The sequence below is a fragment of the Scatophagus argus genome, chromosome 1, assembly GCF_020382885.2.
Source record: "Scatophagus argus isolate fScaArg1 chromosome 1, fScaArg1.pri, whole genome shotgun sequence".
Lineage (NCBI taxonomy): Eukaryota > Metazoa > Chordata > Actinopteri > Scatophagidae > Scatophagus > Scatophagus argus.
In genome coordinates this window covers 28,958,564-28,979,504 of record NC_058493.1, presented here as the reverse complement: position 1 = coordinate 28,979,504, position 20,941 = coordinate 28,958,564, and the positions used below count along the sequence as shown (strand labels likewise).

General features: G+C 44.6%; 1 non-coding gene across 1 annotated transcript; it reads right to left on the bottom strand.

The window, feature by feature from the left end:
• Positions 1 to 11,685: 11,685 nt before the first annotated feature.
• On the bottom strand, positions 11,686 to 11,757 carry trnae-uuc. Its single transcript has one exon. It is a non-coding gene; the product is annotated as a tRNA-Glu (tRNA).
• Positions 11,758 to 20,941: the final 9,184 nt, after the last annotated feature.

The window sequence follows — 20,941 nt, the reverse complement described above, 5'->3', positions numbered from 1 at the left end:
AGTGTTTTTACTCCTCCGCCAGACCTTCTGCTCTTTGCAAACCCTCATTCTTAAAATGTGTTGCCTTTTTGATTCTCTCTCACTTTCCACCCTCTTTTGTCTTCAGCCTGTCCTGAACTGTCATCTGCAATCGGCACACTCCAGGAGCTGTTTTCTCTTCTAATTTGGTGTAATTTTATAAGAATTCTTACAAACGCAGTGTCCTGGAAACTGAGGCATTCCAGCTCATTTTCGCGTATTTATTTTGGTATTTGTAGACTGATTACATTTAAATGTCATATGTTTTAGAGCAAAACAACAAGTGAAGGATTGAGTGTTTCTCCATTTCTTCATTTTTCTCCATCTCCATCTAGAGAAAAACGGAGACAAAGTTCTGGGTTGTTTCACTGATGAAGTGATTTCCAGAGGAATTCTGTGACAGGTGCAGGGGCTCACGTTGGGAACACTGGTACTTCTCCCACGTTTCCTAACTTTGTACAGAAACGTGTTGGCAGTACAAACATGAGATCGAAATCATTCTTGCCATCTGTCAGCAACAAAGCAAAATGTGGTACTGTTCCTTTAAAATAAGCTTGATTTTTCATGTGTTTAGGCAGAGTGTGAAAATCATTTCTGCCTTAATTTCTTCTTGCAAATTTGACGAGTGGAGTGTTTTTGCAGTTCATAAGTATTTCCCACAATCCCCCAGTGAAGCAGCTGACACCAGCTGTAACCTTGTCGCTGAGAGCGTTACTGTCGTGTTGAGATCAATGCTCTTTTCTCCGTGCTGTTAGGGATGAAGTTTTCCTCAGACGTCCACATGAGCCTTATAGAAACCAAAGTGTGAGACATGAAGCGGTACACGACCGTCATAACTGCCACAATTTGTCGACCCAGCTGATTTTTGGATTGAATCCACGCCAGGCCACTCAGAAACATTTCACTGTGTGATTATTCGGGGCTGGCGGGTGCTGATTGTCGTTTGCTCGCTCAGGGAGCTTTGACTCCGAGGCTGAGATTCAAAGTTTAATGACTTTTCTTTTCTGCATTACTTTTATACTTTCAGTTTCACAATTCAATTTCATAAACGTGTGGATCAGACCATCAGAAGGGCACCCACAAACTAATCCACAGGAAGGAGGGGAAACGGGGGTGGAAAACTGATGAAGTGATCCACCTGTAATGAGAATGCCTTTGGTAAATTAGCACCTCACTGATGAACAAGTTGTGGAGGGGCTTTAATGAAACAGGATGTTTTAAAGAGGTTACAGCAGCCCGCATGTTTAATGAGCTGAATTCTGTCCTCATTAAATCCTGTTTAGCCTCGCATACATCCATGAGTGAAGTAAAGAACAGGAGGCAAGAGTCAAAAAACACTGCAGAACATAGACGCCACTTTACATGCGAGCTCACGGTGACCAGCAATGGCCGCCTGTCAGCTGACTGTTAGCGATTCGTCAGCCGTGTTCACTCAGGTTGGATGTGATGTTAAAGATGAGCGCTGACACATCCTGCCTGTGCAGCAGGGATTCCACTGGGAAATTCATTTTGTTGTGGGATTTCACCTTTTAAAATAAAAAGTCTTGCATCATTTCACGCATTTCGACTACGCAAGACAAAGTTAAGATTAAGTTTAAGATTAAGATGAACTTTATTGATTCCGCACTGGGGAAATTCACTTGTTGTGGCTGCTCACAAGAACAGAAAAAAACTGTAAAAAGCAAAAATATAGAGATAATAAATTAACAATTTACAGTAAGGTGTGTGTGTACAGTCCTCAGTCTGTACACACACCTGAGGGACAGTCAAGTCCTGTTTGTCATGCAAGACAGGAAATGATGCGAATGGTCCTAATGGTATTTGTTTCTGGAGTTTTGTTCACACAAAACCCTTTAGCAGCTGTCTGTTGTTTTCCTTGTCCTCATCTTGGCTGAAGATGTCTCCTCTTTAAATCCTGGAAGAGTCCAGTATTAGAACAACCAACGCAGCCAGAACAAGACTCAGCAACGCCTTTATGTTCCCCGCCAAGCTGTAATGACCAAACACGTCCTCCGCCTCCTGAACGAGGCTTTGATTTACACAAACAGCTTACATGTGCCTCCTCTTCTTTTACCTCCGGCTCTAATTACCGGGACACACGGGAGGACGTCCCCGATGACAGGCTGAGGGGACGGGGAGAGGGGGGTCGTCACTGGGGAGGTGTGTTTGTTAATGAGACGGATCAGACTTGGCAGGCAGCAGAGCCTGGCAGCAAGCTGCGGACAGAAAGACAGACGTCCAAAACCATGAGCTCCGCTCAGACTCAACCAAACAAATGTGGAACAACAGCAGAGACCTGGACCATAAATAGCCTCAGAGCCCGTTTAGAGCCTGGGGATTATCTGCATTTTCAGACCGTCAGTTTGATAAAACCTCAGTGAAGCATATGTGAAGTAGGACTGATTTCACAGCAGAACAGCATGAGCAGATTGGAGCTTTAGCTGTCAAAAGGCTTCTCACAGGCAGAAATAAGCTCACTGAACATTCAGGAGGAAAACAGGAGCCTCTGCGAGCTCTGTGGCATTTCACAGGTCTGGCCACACCCAAACGAGTTGTCGCAACAGGTGTGTTCCACGCTGATAGGAAACACCTGTTGGGATATCAGTGAATTTTCAACGTGCCTGATAGGAAGGAGACTTAACCTCTGAGCCCAAGTATACACACAATATACAAACGCTAGAGAGAGGACGCCTCCAGAGCCTGTCCCAGAGCCTGTCCCAGAGCCTGTCCCAGAGTCTGTCCCAGAGCCTGTCCCAGAGCCTGTCCCAGAGCCTGTCCCAGAGCCTGTCCCAGAGTCTGTCCCAGAGTCTGATGATGAAAATCAGCCAACAGGATTTTTTTATTCACATAAGTTATGATGTGTAGTGAGCTGGGAGTTTCACATGGTCAGAATAAACCTTCTCATGCTCATAAGAATCAGAATCAGAATCAGAATTCCTTTATTTATCCCCGGGGGGAAATTCTTTTTTGTACAGACATTGCGCTTGCAGTTTTCCCGACCAAGAAAGAAAGTGAGAGATATAAAAATAGGATAAGCAACAAGATAAGTATAAATCTAAAACTACAGGTATTTACATGTGTACATATACACATTGTATATATAAGTATGTGTGTCCGTCACAGTGCAGAGTTTAGCAGTTTGATGGCGATGGTTGAGGAATGATTTCCTGTGTCGCTCTGTGGTGCATCATGGGAGTCAGAGTCTGTTGCTGAACGAGCTCCTGTAGCTGATCAGCACATTGTGGAGAGGGTGAGAGGGAAAGTCCAGTATTGTCCTTATTTTGGACAACATCCTCCTCTCAGACACCACCGTCAGAGAGTCCAGTTCCTCTCCCACAACATGGCTGGCCTTCTTAATGATTCTGTTGAGTCTGTTAGTGTCCCTCACCCTCAGGCAGCTGCCCCAGCAGACAGCAGCATATGTGATGGCACTGGACACCACCGACTCGTAGAACGACTCATGACCTTAAACATAAACTTATTCATACGTATTTTTGTCTCCAGATTTCAGCACTGATGCATCTGCAGTAGAGAAGGCAGATTTATTTATAAAGCTAGGTTCATACACAAATCAATCAGTCTTTCCATTTTTTATGTGACCGTTAAAGCAGGAAGGTTCTGCTCTTTCATCTTCAAGGTGTGCAGCAGCCTCAGGCCTGAATGTCTGAATGTCTGAGTGTTTTCACAGGCCGAAGGATTAAAGACTTCCACTATGGACGACATGTGAGGGGTTGCATGTCTCGTTCACCTCCCTCTGCTCTCATTTCCACAAAAATCCCGAAAACATCCAGCAGCTCATCCCATGTTACTGATACAATGAGACATTTCAGACCAAGACAGTGGACCAGCAGTCTTCACTCAGTACTGCAAGTGAAGCTCACATACAATATAAAGACAACAGTGAATCCCAGCTGCTCGGCTTTAATCAACCCGAGACGAGATGATCCTGCAGTCCCGGTCCCTCTGAAACGAGCAGAGTGAGGAGGATGAGCTGCAGGACAGATGCCCTCCGGCCGTCGCTCACATCAAATGCATCACATTTAGCAGCTTCTCACCGCCTCCGCACTGCATGCACTCCTGCCCATCATATCATCTGCCCAGCAAGGCCACGTCTCCTGTGTGTTTGCCTCCTCTGTCAGCCTCTTTGGAGGTTTATCACTTTATCAAGCCACTCAGGGCCGAACGGATCGTCTGATAAAATCATATCACGGCTTCTGTCCAATGACACGGCTGAAACTGCTCCAGGCCAAAGCCATTAGCTTCTCTTCACGGTTATTTTCACTCAAGTCCTCAAACACTGCAGCTGCCGGCTTGAATCATTTCATTCACAGCAGCCTTTGACATCTCTTATGTTTTCAGGCACTCAGATAATCTTGTGTTTTAGATTTATTCCCAAAGTGTGTGAGCCAATTTCAAACTAAACTAACCAGAGTCCAGTTGAAAATAGCCGTGATGTTGTTGGAATATCCAGCTGCAGTCACATGTTTCAGAGACACCTCAGGGGGATGTGATCCAAGTGTAGTGATCGTATCTGTAAAACCCACAAGCTGCAGTGCTGGTTGGACAAAGAGTCTGACATTAGCAAGAAACTGACGTAAACATGAACAGTTAAACACTCTTATTTCCTCTTTTCTGTGACTGATAGCATCCAGTTTGAAATGAAGTCAGAGAGGCTGATCAGACAGGACTGTAGGGAGACAGGCCTGATGCCTGAGAGACAGACCGAGACTTCCTGAAGACGTATTTGTATTTTAATTTTTTGTTCCTTTGAACCACTACTGTGAACCACTACGTGAAGGTTTTACACAATTCAATTCAGTTTATTTACAGAGAGCCCAACATTCCCCCTTGAGCAAGCACTTGGTGACAGTGGAGAGGAAAAACTGCCTTTTATAGGGCATAAACCTCGGAGCAGACCCCGGCTCAAGATGGGCGGCCATCTGCCTTGACCGGTTGGGTTGAGAGAGGGAGGGGGGGGGCGTGAGAGAAAGAGCACACAAGCAGAGATGTATAGCAGCATTAATAATACCAGTATTGTATTATAAGTAACGGAACTGTAGGTAATGATAATGAAGTATACAGGATGTATACAGGATACTGTGATGAATATGATAGCAATATTAGTAACAGTACTAAAGGTAGTAGCTGTACAGAGTAGTAACAGAATTAAAACAGATTATGACTAAACAGTAGTAATCGCAGTGAGTTTCGAGCAGGACCACAGCAGGAGGTCCAACCACGATCCATGAAAACCTGAGAGACCAGAAAGCACAACGACTCATATGCATTAATGGGACATAAATGTGTGCAGAGGGAGAGAAAGAAAGAGCTCAGTGCGTCATGGGAGGGCCCCCGGCAGTCTAAGCCTATAGCTGCATAACTAGGGGCCGCCCTAGGCCAGCCCTAACTATAAGCTTTATCAAAGAGGAAAGTTTTTAGTCTACTCTTAAATATAGAGAGGGTGTCCGCCTCCCGGACCAAAACTGGAAGATGGTTCCATAGTGGAGGAGCTTGATACCTAAAGGCTCTGATTCCCAATCTACTTTTGAAGACTCTAGGAACTACAGGTTGTCCTGCATTTTGGTAACGCTCTGGTGGGGTAATAAGGAACTATCAACTCTTTAAGATAGGATGGTGCCTGACCGTTCAGGGCTTTATATGTGAGGAGGAGAATTTTAAAATCTATCCTGAATTTTACAGGTGGCCCATGTAGAGAAGCCAGAACAGGAGAAATGTGATCTCTCATGCTGGTTCTTGTGAGTAATCTTGCAGCAGCGTTCTGGATTAGCTGGAGAGCCTTTATGGATTTATTGGGGCTGCCTGATAGAAGGGAGTTACAGTAATCCAGTCTAGAGGTAATGAATGCATGGACTAATTTTTCTGCATCATTCTGACTCAGGATGTGCCTAATCTTTGCGATATTGCGGAGGTGAAAGAATGCAGTCTTTGAAATATTTGCTATGTGTCAGTTAAAGGACATGTCCTGGTCAAAGATAACTCCTAAATTCCTTACAGTGGAGCTTGAGGCCACGGCTAAGCCATCTATCAATGCAATATCACTGCATAATTTATTTCTAAGGTGTTCGGGGCCCAAAACAATAACTTCAGTTTTGTCTGAATTCAGAAGTAGGAAATTGCAGGTCATCCAGGTTTTTATGTCTTTAAGACATGCCTGAAGTTTGACTAGCTGATTTGTTTCATCTGGTTTCATTGCCAAGTACAATTGTGTGTCATCTGCATAACAATGAAAACGTATGGAGTGTTTCCTAATAATATCACCGATGGGGAGCATATAAAGGGTGAATAATATTTGCCCAAGGACAGAACCTTGGGGAACTCCGTGACTAACTTTTGTGAGTGTGGATGATGTATCATTAACATGAACAAATTGAGATCGATCTGATAAATAGGACTGAGGACCAGCGCAATGTACACATGTTCATGTGCTCAACCCGACCGCCCATCTTTGGTTGACTGTGGCTTCATTTGCAGCTCATTTGTGCAGAACATCTCCTGAATGTGTTCAATGTAAACGTGATGGCTGTTGGGTATTTTGGGACCTTTGACAGGACTCAGCATATGAAGCAAACCCTCCACAGCTGCAGAACATGAACTGTCTGCATATTGCGTGTCGCAGGTATTTGGCCTGTTTTGTGGCTAAATCCCAGCACCTGTCTTTGCCCTGTATGTCTGTGTGTTTGGCCCGAGTGTGTTTGGTATGCACTCAGGTGTTTCGTCCTGCAGCGCTGGAGGAGCTGAATGCAGAAATTTGTTCATTAAGGGCTCCTTTCTCGCTCCATTGATTCCGGCTCTCGTGTAGCTTCAAGTGCACAGACAAACCCCCCGGGGTCCATGCATGCTGTGATTTTTGAAAATTTCATTGATTTTCAGAGGTGATTCAGTGTACTGAGAGCTTCTATAAATTCAAAAAAGTTGTGACAGTGTGTAAAACCTAAAAACACTGAATGCAGTTGTACAAATGAGTAACACATTTACAGCACACTTTACCAAAGATGTTTCTGTGACTTCTGTGAAAACTGACTGTATCGGCCTGGGTTTTCTGCTACATGCAAATCAGGGTTGACTTCAGTGGGAGGAGATGAGCCTGAAGCTGTTTGGTACCTGACAGAAACACCAGAAGACAAAAAACCAGCAGTTAAAACAAAAGTTTTGCTATTCCCAAACTAAAACAATCACATGAGCTGCAACTGAGACAAACATTTTATCATCTTCATGGGCTACAGATCAGTGCTCTCTCACCCACACAGATGGCTCAGATGACTGTCTTTTCATAGTGCCAACTTAAACAAATAACAGCAGAAAATGAACACTATGTATCCAGACACGCCTCTTAATGGGGCTGTTTCCACTTCACACTTCTGTGTGTTTAGAATGAGACGTCATTAAAGTCCCTGTTGGTGTGATGGGCAGCTGCCCCAATACTTTTGTCTATATAGTGTATTTCAGATTGGACCGATGTTAGACAGTCAAACATTACATCCATAGCATCATGCATAAGGCTAAACAGAGCAACGGTTGACCTCTGAAGGTTGAAAAATGAAAGATTCATGAGGAGTCTCAACACTTTCCACTGTGATACACTTTGCAGAATTTGAGGATTCTCAAACCCTTAACTCAAAACCTCAAATCTGCCTGGTGGTCAGTTGTCCCAGTGTTTTTGTTCATAGTGCACCAACAGAACTGATGCCAAGTCTGGATGAGAGGATCACGGCTCAAAACTAATGGGGTAAAACAGACCACATTCACTTTCCCCTCAGGATTGACTTTAGTCACTTAGCAGAACCTCAGGCTTTGGTTCAGGACCAAAAGCTCACAGCAATAAGCACTCGGCCGTTCTTCTGTTTTTCTTCTTGTATTGCTGCGCAGAAGACCATGTGCACCTACTCATGGACACAAAGCTGTCAAACCCTTCAGACTGATGTCCATCAGTGTTTCTGTCTCTTCTGAGTCTGAGAAGTGGAGCTTCACTTTATTTTGTATCCTCACTGTTTGTGAGTGTGTGTGTGTGTGTGTGGATTCAGTTCCTTTATTCGTGCTGCAAGAAAGTACATCGTGTTTACAGCGAGATAACCTTGACAGCTATAAAATCTAACATTTCTTATTCTTTCAGCAGCGTTGTGTGTGCAGCCAGATAAGCACCTTTATTTGGGATAAATCTGAGCGGCACGACGCTGCCTCAGATAAACACATTAGAAGATGGTAAAAGTGTTGATAAGCTCGGTGGGTTTCTTTGAACATAGTGCTGTTTTTCTGCTATCACTGAAGAAACACAGAAGATAAGAGACCTGAAAGAAGTGCAGCTCAGATTCCTCACATCACTGTGTGACTCACCGTGTGTCCTCGGAGGACAATACGAGCTCAGTGTGACACATGGGGGGACAGGATTGAAGCTGCAGTCCTGTACAGCTGAGAAACACGAAGGGATGCTCACACATGTTCTGCTTTACTTATCACATCATCAGATCTATTATTCTTATTCTTATTCTTATTATAATTATTGTTATCCCAACTGTGATTGCTTATGTAGCCCTTCCACTCAACTCTAATTGGTTTCCAAATTGTCAGGTCAAACACCTGACAACACCTTAAGCATGTGAAACGCATTGAAGGGAGTCTACTAAAATATTAACTTTTGGCATGTGTGTAGGTAATTTATCTAGAGCATATGACTCTGACAAAAGCGCAGAGAGGCCTGGTTAGCTGTTTTTTGTTTTAGCTATATTGTCAATGTGAGCTTACAAACTCCCATGCATACCTTTAACACACCATAGCCACAACATAACCTCATTTATCACACACAAATATGCATACATATTCAATCAGTGCGCATGCGTCGATACGTGTGCAGCCTGTTACAGACGCTCCCGATCTTTCTCACTGTTTTTTACTATTTTATTATTATTCGTGACTCCTTTACTTTCTTTTTTACTCTCTGGACTACAATGTCTACTATCTACCACACACCAGGAAGTTGTGGGTCTTTTTGGTGTTTTTGTTCGTCGCTGAACTACTACAAGAATTTCCCTCCAGGGATTAATAAAGGAATTCTGATCTGATCACCCTTTAGAATGGTGATCCTTCAAACTGATGAAATAAAATCATACCCAGGGCTTTATAAAACTCAGTTATGGCACCATGTTGGTGGCGCACATGTTGGAGCTCATTCGAATCTTCATGAAAAGATTCGAATGAGCTTGAGCTCGAATGCATGAGTTCTCTGAGTTCAGCAAATGTGTGCTTGACTGTTTCTGTCCTCAGTAGCAAAACAGTGTTATGACTAATAGAAATATTGGAAAAATACTCCAAAAAGTCCATGAAAGAAGGCACTTGAGGAAAAGGCATAGAAAAGCAGCACTAACATCCTGCATCATCCTTCCTCCCCGGGTAGTTGAAAGTTGAGAGTTTGAATTAGATCTGTCCTCTCTGCCACCAGGCGCCATCGACCTCCTGATTTTCCTCTGCTCCTCCCCACCAAAGCGAAAACAGCCGGTAATTACATCCACCGCACCGGAACACCGAGCCACACCGCCTAAACAACGAGTCGATAAAGTGCAGCAGCTTTTAAACAACAGTAAAGACCAAAGGTAGAGCAGTGCATCGGAATATTACTGAGGGTTAGAGCGGGAGGGCATTTGGTTTTTATTTAGCCGTTAATGGCCGAGGTGAGCGTTCAATGCAGCAGAATAATGAGGCGGATCAATGTCCATCGACCTGCTGCCGGCCCGCCACGCTTCCTATTACACTGATGCCTCAGGGTAGCCTAATCTGCTCCCTAAGTAAGAGGGTTACTGGAAATAACTCTCAAGAAGGGAGGAGCTGCAGAGTTAGGAAGGACTATTGATCCATGCCATAAATGATAAAAGTATTGACTGTTTTAAAGATTCAGACCTGGAGAGGCTGCCCTGTATGTTAGGAGTTATTTTACTTTATTTTTGGTGCACAGATAAGATTTACTGACAGGTTTCAGCAGGGACATGTGCAGAACTGCACTGAGAAATGAGTTGATTTAACAACCATGCGACCAGACAAGAGGCACCTCGTCGGTTCTGCATGTCTGTTCGGGAATGTTGGCTTTTGATGTTACTGCGACTTTCTCAAACCTGCCGTCAGGTCTCCACATAGAATAGAATAGAATAGAATGCTTTTATTGTCATTGCACAGCTGTACAAAATCAAATGCATCTCCTTGTGGTGCAGATGAAATTGCAGAATGAAAGACAACAACACACAACAAGAAAAACAGCTCAGCAGAAAAGCAGCAGGAATGGGATAAATAAGTGTCACAACATAAAATAGAAAGAATCTATTGCACAGCCACAGATATTGTTAAGAGCTGCGTTCTCTTACAGCACTTGGATAAAAACTGTTCATACGCCTGGAGGTGCAGGCGGAGGCACCTCTCAGAGGGCAGCAGTGTGAGCAGACTGTTGCCTGGGTGGAGCTGCATTTTTTCTGTGGCTTTGTACATGTCAGTCAGTGAGGCAAGCTGTGTCCTAATAACTTCCTGGGCTGACTTTGTAACTTTGTCCAGAACCTTTTTGTCAGAGATGGTGCAGCTTTTGAACCACACCAGAATTTCGTGGGTGAAGATGCTTCCCACTGAACATTCACAGAAAGACAACAGCAGTTCCTGGCTCAGATTTCCTCTTCTCGGTGACCTGAAGAAGTGCAGTCGCTGCTGTGCAGTGGTGTTAATGGTCCACGTCAGGTCCTGAGAGATGTATATTCCCGGGACTTTGAAATCACTGACCCTCTTCACCATGACTCCTTTCATATGAAGAGGGGCAGGATCCTCCCTCTGCATCTTGAAGTCAAAGCACTTTATTAGAGTGGAGGTAAGAGCCACTGGGCTGTGGTCATTTAGGCTACTGACAGATGTTTTCTTGGGGGTGGGCACAATGGTGGCCTGCAATACCATTAGGACCAGCTGCCTTCCTGGGGTTCACACCACAGACCTCCTCTGTGCCCACAGTGAGTGCCAGGTTGTTCGTAGGTTAGTGGTGTGGACCCAGTATCTGCCTCAGTCACCTCAGAACGTGCAAAGAAAGGTTACTGCTGGTGATGTTGGCTGAATCTTTGGACCCCTTGAAGTTTGTGAGGTGCTGGATGCCCTGCCAAACGCGCCGGGATCCCCCTCGCCGCAGTGTCCCTCGATCTTCCTCCTGTAGGCTGCTTTTGCCTTCTTAATGGTGTGGTGGGGGGGCAGCCGTGGCATAGAGGTTGGAGAAGCGGCTTGTGACCGAAGGGTCGCCGGTTTGATTCCCCTCGGACTGGCAGGAAAAAATTTGAGTGTGGTGTTAAGTTTGAAGTTTTAATGCCTCTCTTTATGTTGGAATCTGGCAACACTGTATAGTTCTGACTGGTTCCATGGTGTAAAGATTAAAGTGACATATTTTGTCATTGGAGGGAACTCACTCCAACGAAATTTGTTCTCTGCATTTAACCCACCCAAGTGACGTGCACACACACACAGCAAACCCGGGGCAGTGGGCGACCGCGTGCAGCGCCCGGGGAGCAGTGGGGGTTAGGTACCTTGCTCAAGGGTACCTCAGCCATGGACACCGGGACGGGGAATCGAACCAGCGATCCACCGGTTACGGGTCCGACACCCTAACCGCTGATCCACGACTGCCCACAAAATTGCAAGTTCCCATACCGGGAGTCGAACCCGGGCCGCCTGGGTGAAAACCAGGAATCCTAACCGCTAGACCATATGGGACTAACCGCTAGACCATATGGTTAGCACTCTGGACTCTGAATCCAGCGATCCGAGTTCAAATCTCGGTGGAACCTGAGTTTCACAGAACTCTCAAACTACTCATGTTCTCTCATTGCACTACTGTCTTTTGCACTACCCTGTCAGTCATTTGCACTACTGTTTATACTGTTTACACTGATGTTTACATCACCTACTGTATTTTTTTATATTCTACTGTTTTTATATTATATAGCATTGTTTATATTTATATTTATTTGTTAGGCAATTGGGCTTATACTGGGACCGGGGAAACTAATTTCGTTCCACTCATGTTCTACGTGTGTGAAATGACAATAAAGCTCCTTGAATCCTTGAATCCTTGAATTCCCTGTTTCCAGACCTAAAGGCTGCATCCCTCAGCAGCTGCTTGACATTCCTGTTCATCCATGCTTTGTTGTTTTGATGACATCAGCGCAGTTCTGGATGTAAAACAGAACAGTGGATGTATGCGCTGTTAGGTCCTGCTGTCCAAGTAGGCCCCACTCAGTGCGCTCAAAGCAGTCCTGTCGTTCATGAGTTAATGAGAGGTCTTTATGAGTGTGAGAGGGAGAGAGGGGTGGTCAGACTGGCCTAGATGAGGACAGTTGGAGACTTTATGTTGCTGTAAATATGGTCTAGTGTGTTTTGACCTCTTGCTGAACATGCTGGTAGAATTTAAGGAGGACAGTCTTGAGATTTGTATGGATAAAGTCTCCAGACACAATATGTGTGCAGACTGCAGTTTACTGATGGATGTTAGCAAGTTGTTTGGTGCTACGTTAGCATTAGTTAACCGTACACAGCCGTGACAAAACCAACAGTGAAGCCAGATCAAAAGGTTGGCATCTCCGTGCAACAAACTCTCAAGTCTTTCAGTCACTGTCTTTCAGAGTCTTTCAGTGTCTTTCGGTCACTGTCGTGTTTGTACACCACCTGTTGTTAGAGGACATGCACAGCCCTCCTCCTCTGCTCATGCTCATGTGCGGCCTGCTAGCATAATAGCCTTGTCGGGGATCGCTGAGTGCGGCCATGTCTTTGCTATCACCATAATTGAGCAATCTTGCACTAATTTTGTGCCTCGATGGTCATTGCCAATTCGTCCATCTTGTTGCTGGGCAATCTGGCATTGGTCAGTACGACGATGCTGGGTAGCGCGGGCCTGTGCAGGGCTTTCCTTAGCCGGGTCTGAACACCAGCTCCGCAGCTGCGCTTCTACCCTCGGTCCCTGCACCTCTTCCTGCGCGTTCCGCCCGGTGCGGTGATCCACGGAGACACCGCCGATCAGCTTCCGGAGGGATGTGCTCATTGTAGAAGGTCCCGATGAAATCCAATTCATCGCACGATGTCCCAGTCCTTAGCAAGTCTTGTTGTCTGTATGTTGAGGTGCTCCCCCACAGAAAAACAAACAGGACAGACATAGAGAACAACCACTTTGAGGGCAAAGCCGCTGCATTCACGTGTGCCGCCATCCTGCCATGTCACATCAGACTGACAGCTTTAATTCCTTTTCAGGTGACAGTGAAGACCAGGTGTGTCTGTTTAGTTTTCACTGAGAGACCCCTCGTGGCAGAAATGACAGAATGAGTCTTTAAATGTGGTTTTAAATGCAGGACTTTGACAAGAGTGGAGTATTTCCACAGTGCGTGTTAATACTTTTACTGAAGTAAAAAATCTGCATACTTATACACACAGTCTCATGCACTGTTAGCTCTCTTCATGCTTCTGTCATAGTGGTCCAACACAAACTTTATCTCTGAAGCCGCAGGAGGACGACATACACACAAAGTATAAAACACACACACACACACACACACACACACACACACACACCTACAGAGTGCCATGGGATCATTATATAACATGTTAACAACACTCACATACACTGAAATTGTGTTCTGCTGAATATAAAAGTGAGAAATCCTCAATCTCATCAGCACTTTACCTGCCGCTGAGTGCGTTTGCATCACTTCCTGTTACACTCTTGACTTCTGAAGTGTAATTAATTCTGTCCTGTGTGTAAAAACACAAGCCGTAACAGATTCTGAGGGATACTCACAGCGTCAGAGGAGCTGCTGGTGCTTCACTCCTCCACTAATCAGATGATGTCTGTGGCTCACAAAGACCGAACAGTAAATCTGAGACTACAAGTGATTTTTGACCACTAGGTGGCAGACAAGTCGACAGAAACACAACACAGGTGAACCATCCGGTCATCGTCAGGTTTTGAACTGATGTCACACCTGGAGTGTTGTTCACCAAAAGCTTGGAAGATTCAACATAGAAATATCACCTTTCACTGAACCCGTTGCTGCCCGTCGATGTGGAAGGTGAAAAAACCTGTTTGGAGCACACGGTTCAGGTCTTCTTCCATTTATGATCTTCAGTACACGTCAACAAATGAGACAACAGTTTTAGGAGTTCAGTGTAGTTTAGGTTTCATTGCTGGAGCAAAGAACGACGAAACTGAGATGGCGTCCAGACGGCGTCTCATTTGACATGAAAAGGAAAATCATACTTGTGTTACCGTGCAGACGTCTTGTCTTTGTCTCAACACACAGCTGTTCCCATCACGCATCCCGTGTCACAGCACCATTTTCTTATCGCCACAATGTAACCAGCATGTTCATATTCCAGCATTTCCCGAAAACCGTCTTATCAAAGACGATCCAGAAAGCCACAAGCGAACCTTGAACAGCCTTTTCTCCCCCCAAAATTACTTCATTTATTAATATAATACCTTGTTCTATGAGTTTAATTATACCTTTTGATTACACACATTTTGATTACACGCTGTAGAAAAATATTCACCATAGCATCCAGAGAAAACAGACAGCATGAAATGAAAACAGATGAGCCACATGGAATAAATAAAATAATAATGTGTGTGTTATTGGGCTTCTGTCGCCTGTCTGGTCGAGCTGTGGAATAGCTAACACTTTGGGAAATGTGCTTATTCTCTTTCAGACTCATGACTGTGCTGGAGGTCCATAAGATTAGCTCAGCATGAAGACTGGAAACAGGGGAAAAGTCTGCCAGCACTTCTGAAATTCAGTAATAACATGACATATTTTGTTATTTTTTAAATCGGCAAGGGACCACCTGATTGCTTGACAACGTGATGATCCATACACAGCACAGTCACCAGGATAAAATGTAACTGAATTTCAGCAAAACACAAACGTGTCTCATATGTATCACATCAAGAGGAGGAGGGGACGGTGGTGACCAACAGAAACAGAAAGATCCGGCTGTGCGTTTGACAACATCATCAACTTCCAGACGGCAAAGCTGTGTGTTTGTGTGTGTGTAATGTGTGGATATGTATACATTATCACACACATGGATGAATACGCTGTTGTTCAGCAAAAGTAGTCCCAGCATGTAACTCTAAAACTTCAATCTGTTGATCTTAAGTTTCTGTTCGTGTTTGAATTAAACAAGCCGGCTGTTATAACACAAGTCATCACCTCCTTATTATGATGTGTCATCACCATGAAGGGAAGTGTGTTACCAAGCAAATATAAACAGCTCGTCTGACATGACAACCCCGTTCATCGGAGAAACAAACAAACAAAAACGTGTCTTATGAAACATGACTAACATTAATTTCCTGTGGCTGCAGTGATGGCAGTGACTCTCTGGAGGGCAGTTCGGCTTCGAGTGGCTTCCTGGGAGCGCTCAGGTGGGCGCAGCCACAGCCGAGCGGCTGCCACGACTCATTCGCTTGTAAATTGGAGGAAATAACAGGAGCAGATGTCCTCATTATTTCTACTCAGCCCAGGAGCATCACTATCTGTCAGTGTTTTGGGCAATTTTTGACAGCCAGGAAGCTGTACTTTAACAGAGAACCGTGTCCCTGCTGCTGCTGACCACAGGTGAGGGGAGGAAAACATCGCATCTACAGGCTTTGGATGTACGTGCAACAGGCTGCAAATGCTGTCAAGGATGTAAACAGTGCAGCACGCAGTGTGAATGAAGTTAGCTGCCTTGCTAACGGCAGGAACATCTTCAGAGTCATGAAGATGTCATCAGTGCTGGAATTCTGGGGCTTTACTTTCTATCACAACTTTGATGGGCAGATCAACATCAGTTTCAGCTCAGTGCTTTCACTTAAAAATGTGTTCTTCTCTTAGCTTAGCACAAAGATTGGGATCAGGGGGAAACTGCTAGCAAGCAGGCAGCATTTCAAACCATCATTAGCCAGACATAGTGACTGGATGAGGCGTCTAAATAGTCCAGACATCAAGATGTGATGGCTTTGCAGAAGTATAAAGCTGGCAAACGAGATGAAACATGGACAGTTTGACCCAAGTCATCTCGCTGCTTATCCTGGTTGGGGTGGGAACCCTGGACAGGTTGCCGGTTCTTCACAGGGCTGACGTAGAGACAGCACACCTACACTGACCTATGATGATCTGGCCTATCTAGTCATAGTTTCAGGGCCTGAGAAAACACCAATCAGGCCTTCATCTTCAGCATGTGTGACATCGGGGAGGCTGGAGGAGAAAAGACGAACCCATCGCTGCTGGAGGACTCACGTTTGAGCTGAACGGAAAACAAATCAACCAACCAAACTGACAAATGTTTGTCAGGCTCATGTCCACCCCCTCACAGTACATCAGCCACACTCCAAAGGTTGTGTTTGCCAAACTGAATTAGCGCCTGTGGTCTCATTAATGTGCAGCATCAACAAGGGATTAAACAGGAGCCAGAGCTTTGATTGGAGCTGGTGCGGCTCGACAATAATTCTCTGGCAAACAACCCTATCAGGAATGCCAGTGACCAGGCTCCGATTAGTGCTGACAAAACCATAATTGGATTTCCTGTATAGTTAATTGAATTGGCCTAAGTGTGTTTGTGCCACAGATTGTTTTTGGGTTTGAGATCCTCAAATTCTACTATCTGTACAATAGTGGAAAGTGTAGAGACTCCTTAAGCATTTCACTCTTATTTTTCAACCCCCAAGCTGTTGTTTGCCTTCTTTGCTTTGCCTTTCTAGCAGTCTAACACTGGTCTGAAACTATGACTAGATAGGCCAAAACTGAAATACACTATATAGACAAAAGTTTTGTGCCACCCATCCATCACGCCAACAGGGACTTTAATGGCGTCTCGTTGTAAACACACAGACAGCTTTGCAGCTCTAACAGCTTCCACTCTTCTGTGAAGGCTTTCCACAACATGTTGGAGTGTTTCTGTGGGAATTTGTGCCCATTCATGCAGTAGAGCATTTGTGAGGTCACACACTGATGTTGGACCAAAAGGCCTGGCTCACAATCTCCGTTCCAGTTCATCCCAAAGGTGTTGGATGGGGTTGAGGTCAGGGCTCTGTGTGGGCCAGTCAAGTTCTTCCACACCAAACTCATCCAACCATGTCTTTATGGAGCTTTGCTTTGTGCACTGGGGCACAGTCATGCTGGAATAGAAAAGGGCCTTCAACAAACTGTTGCCACAAAGTTGGAAGCATAGCATTGTCCAAAATGTCTTGGTGTGCTGAAGCATTAAGGTTTCCCTTCACTGGAAGTCAGGGGCCTTTTATGTTTCAAGGAAAACAGTTTACTATATACGTTGACAAAGATGACGTAGGTGTTGTATCACAAATGTGGTTTTTTTTTGTTGTTGTTGTTTTTTGCTGTAGTGAAGGTACTGATGTGCACACCCAACCCTCTGGTCCAAAATGTCTTGGTATGCTGAAGCATTAAGGTTTCCCTTCACTCGAAGTCAGGGGCCGAGCCCAAACCCTGAGGAACAGACCCACACCACCAATACTTTTGTCTATATAGTGTATCTCAACAGCTGTTGGATGGATTTGTCATGAAATGTGGTCCAGGTTCACCTCATGATGTAGAAGATTTTCACTGCTCCTAAGTCACACAGCTCAAACCTGCAGAAAATCTTTAAATCCACTGACCACTGAGGAATTACAAGTTCTGCAACTGAGGAGCCTCATAATTCTTTTTTTTTTTTTTGTAATTCACTTTTTATTGCTTTTCAACAGTGCATCAAAAGAACCAACATACATGCACTTGAACAATGACAAGAACAAAACAACATACTTCCTGACACAAGAGGGGAAAAAAGAAATTAGAAAAAACAGAAGAGAACATATTACTCACAAAGAGACTCCTGCATGACCTAAACTAATACGAATATAAATAATAAATAATTACATACGTCTACATGCACATAGTTCACATTACCAGAACCTCTCTCGACTCCTTCACTCTCACAGCCTCCACCCTGCAACATGTCAGACTTTTGTCACCCTCAAGACGTGGTTTATTGTTTACATGAAAATACATCCACATAGCTTCTCCAATCAACTAACTCGTATGAGATTCCTCCCTATTATTCAGCCTAAAAATCAATTGTTCATAATTGGCTATTTTGGTCATTTCTCCCATCCATTCATTAAATGGGATAACATTTTTTGACTTCCAGTGTCTGAGAACATCCCATAGTAAGGGCCAGTCTACACCATGGAGTTTGCTGGAATGATGACTCTACTCCCTCTGTTATTATGCCCAAAATACACAGAGCGGGACTCTGTGATAAATCTGTCCTGAACACTTTGTTGATGAATAAAATAATTTTTTCCCATAGAGTTTGTGTCATTACACATTCATACAGCATATGTAAAAGTGTTTCCCTACTCCCCTCACATCTCCAGCATATCTCCGATTCACAGAGCTTTAGTCTTGCCATCTTACAAGGAGTCCAATGTATGATTTTATATGTAATTAAGCGGGTCTGCATCTCTCTAGATGTCTTATGCCAGGATCTGGTTATGTCCTTCCACCTCTCTGTAATTATCTCACCCTGTAAATCTGCCTCCCATGTTCTCTTGAGACGCTGAAGATTTGATGGGTGAGATTGTCTTATAAGACTATAATATGTAGATGCCCCACCTCTAGCCCCCTGATCTCCCTGCACTAGGTTTTGTAACTCCGTTTGAGGCAATAGAGAGAGTTTTCGTTGTGCAGACATTATAGACATACAACTTCTTGATTGCAAATATTTCCAAAAGTCTTGTTTACGGATTTTATATTTAGGGGCAGTCGTGGATCAGCGGTTAGGGTGTCGGACCCGTAACCGGTGGATCGCTGGTTCGATTCCCCGTCCCGTTGTCCATGACTGAGGTACCCTTGAGCAAGGTACCTAACCCCCACTGCTCCCCGGGCGCTGCACGCAGTCGCCCACTGCCCCGGGTTTGCTGTGTGTGTGTGTGCACGTCACTTGGGTGGGTTAAATGCAGAGAACAAATTTCGTTGGAGTGAGTTCCCTCCAATGACAAAATATGTCACTTCCTTTTCCTTTCCTTTCCTTTCCTTCCTTTCCTTTAGTTACCTGTTGTGCAAAGCCCATAAAATTATCACCCTGGAAAACATCTCCAATAAAAATAATCCCTGCTTCAACCCATGACTGATAACATATGTCTTTAATTTTGGTTTTTATAAGATATTTTCTTTTCTTCTGTCTTGGATAAACTTTTCATGACGTTAGAGCTGTAACCTCACACAGCGTACATAGATGAAACTAAGAGCTTTCAGATGATGAGTGAAGAAGTAGACACAGTAACATTTGGCAAGTCCCCTGGGCCTTTAATGATTCATTATTGCTGCTCTGTTTTTCCTTCAGTTTGATCTCAACGATTTGCCACAAAAAAACCAAACAAGAGGAGCTGCTGGCCAGTGAGGCTGCAGCGCTGATGAGCCTGCAGTGCAGTGTGGGTAATTAGGCAGCTCAGACTAATCAGCCGTTGCTCTTCTCCTCAGTTTGTAAAGGAACAGTGGAGCAGGTTAACAGCTGGTTAACAGGTGAATCAAACCAACAAACTTTCAGCTGCAAAACCCTCAAGATCATTTTTCACCTGAGAGCCATCGTTAGTTCAAACACCTGAAGAATCCGATTCTAACCTTAACCCTGATGCACACAGCTCGTTGCTGCGGATCGATTAGAGATGACACAAATTTATCGCCTGCAGGAATTATGACATCACAGCTAGTCTAGAGACAATCGTGATCGAGCATGAAGCATCCACAGCTGTGATGTGAAGGCTTACAGTCTCCAGGTCACAACTCAACATGGATTAGTTGGGGACTATTTTCAGCAACAGATGAATCCACATTTGGTGCTTTAGTGAGTGTTTGGGTCAGCAGGATGGTGTGTTTGGAGTCAAATAAACCTCAGTGTGTGTGTTGTTGGTGATTTGTTGACAGTAACAAAGACAAATCTTTTGATGAACACAAGTCATAAGTCCCATGCCAAAAGAAGCGTAACTTCCTTCAACAAAAACACAGCATCTAAAGTGCACATTTTGCCCTCAGACAGGACTGATAAGGTGCAGGTTGCTGTTGCTCAGGCTCCTTTAATACATGGAGACTGGCAGGAAAAACCTCTGAGGAAGCTGAGCAAACACCTCTGCTGGGGTGCCAAACCCCCCACTGAATATGGAGCTCGTGGGACCACCAGGTGGGACCCCTGTCGTTCTTCAGTTTCCACCGTCTCCTCTTATGTGCACCTTTATTGTTTTGGTATTCCTGAGTGAAGCTCTGGCTTGTCAGTGTTTTGTGTTTTGTGTTTTGTGTCTGTACATGTTCACCCTGTCCAGGGCCTGATAACACAGGCAGGAAAACAGAGCGGGTGGGCCTGCTGCATCAAGAGATAAGAAGCTGGAGGAGCCAAATGCCAACCTGTCATGGCGCTGATGACTCACAGCGGTGACATTTCACCACAGAGGAGATTTGATGGGCGGCGGGGATGGATGAGGAGGGACTGGATGAGTGTCAGGGTCGAGAATGCACATACATCCCGTGATTGTCAAAACATTTTATTCACATAACCAAATATCATGAATGTGCCTCGGGAGCTTCACAGTCTGCACAGCCTCCATCTTTAGACCGTCTGGACCCTGTCACACACAAGGTCCATGAAGACAGCTGTGGTCTCCAACACCATGTTGTGCTATTAATCACTAATATCCACTAAACGTCCACGTAGTTTATTGAAAGGAACGTGACGGAACCGAAAAGTGCTCTGCTCCTTCAGGACTGCACTTCTGCAACACTGTCAAGACTGACAAGAAACGATTAAAAATGATGCAGCAGGACCAGAGGACTCTTTTCTTTTTGTTTTTTTCTTAATTCCACACATTCTTCTTCTTCTT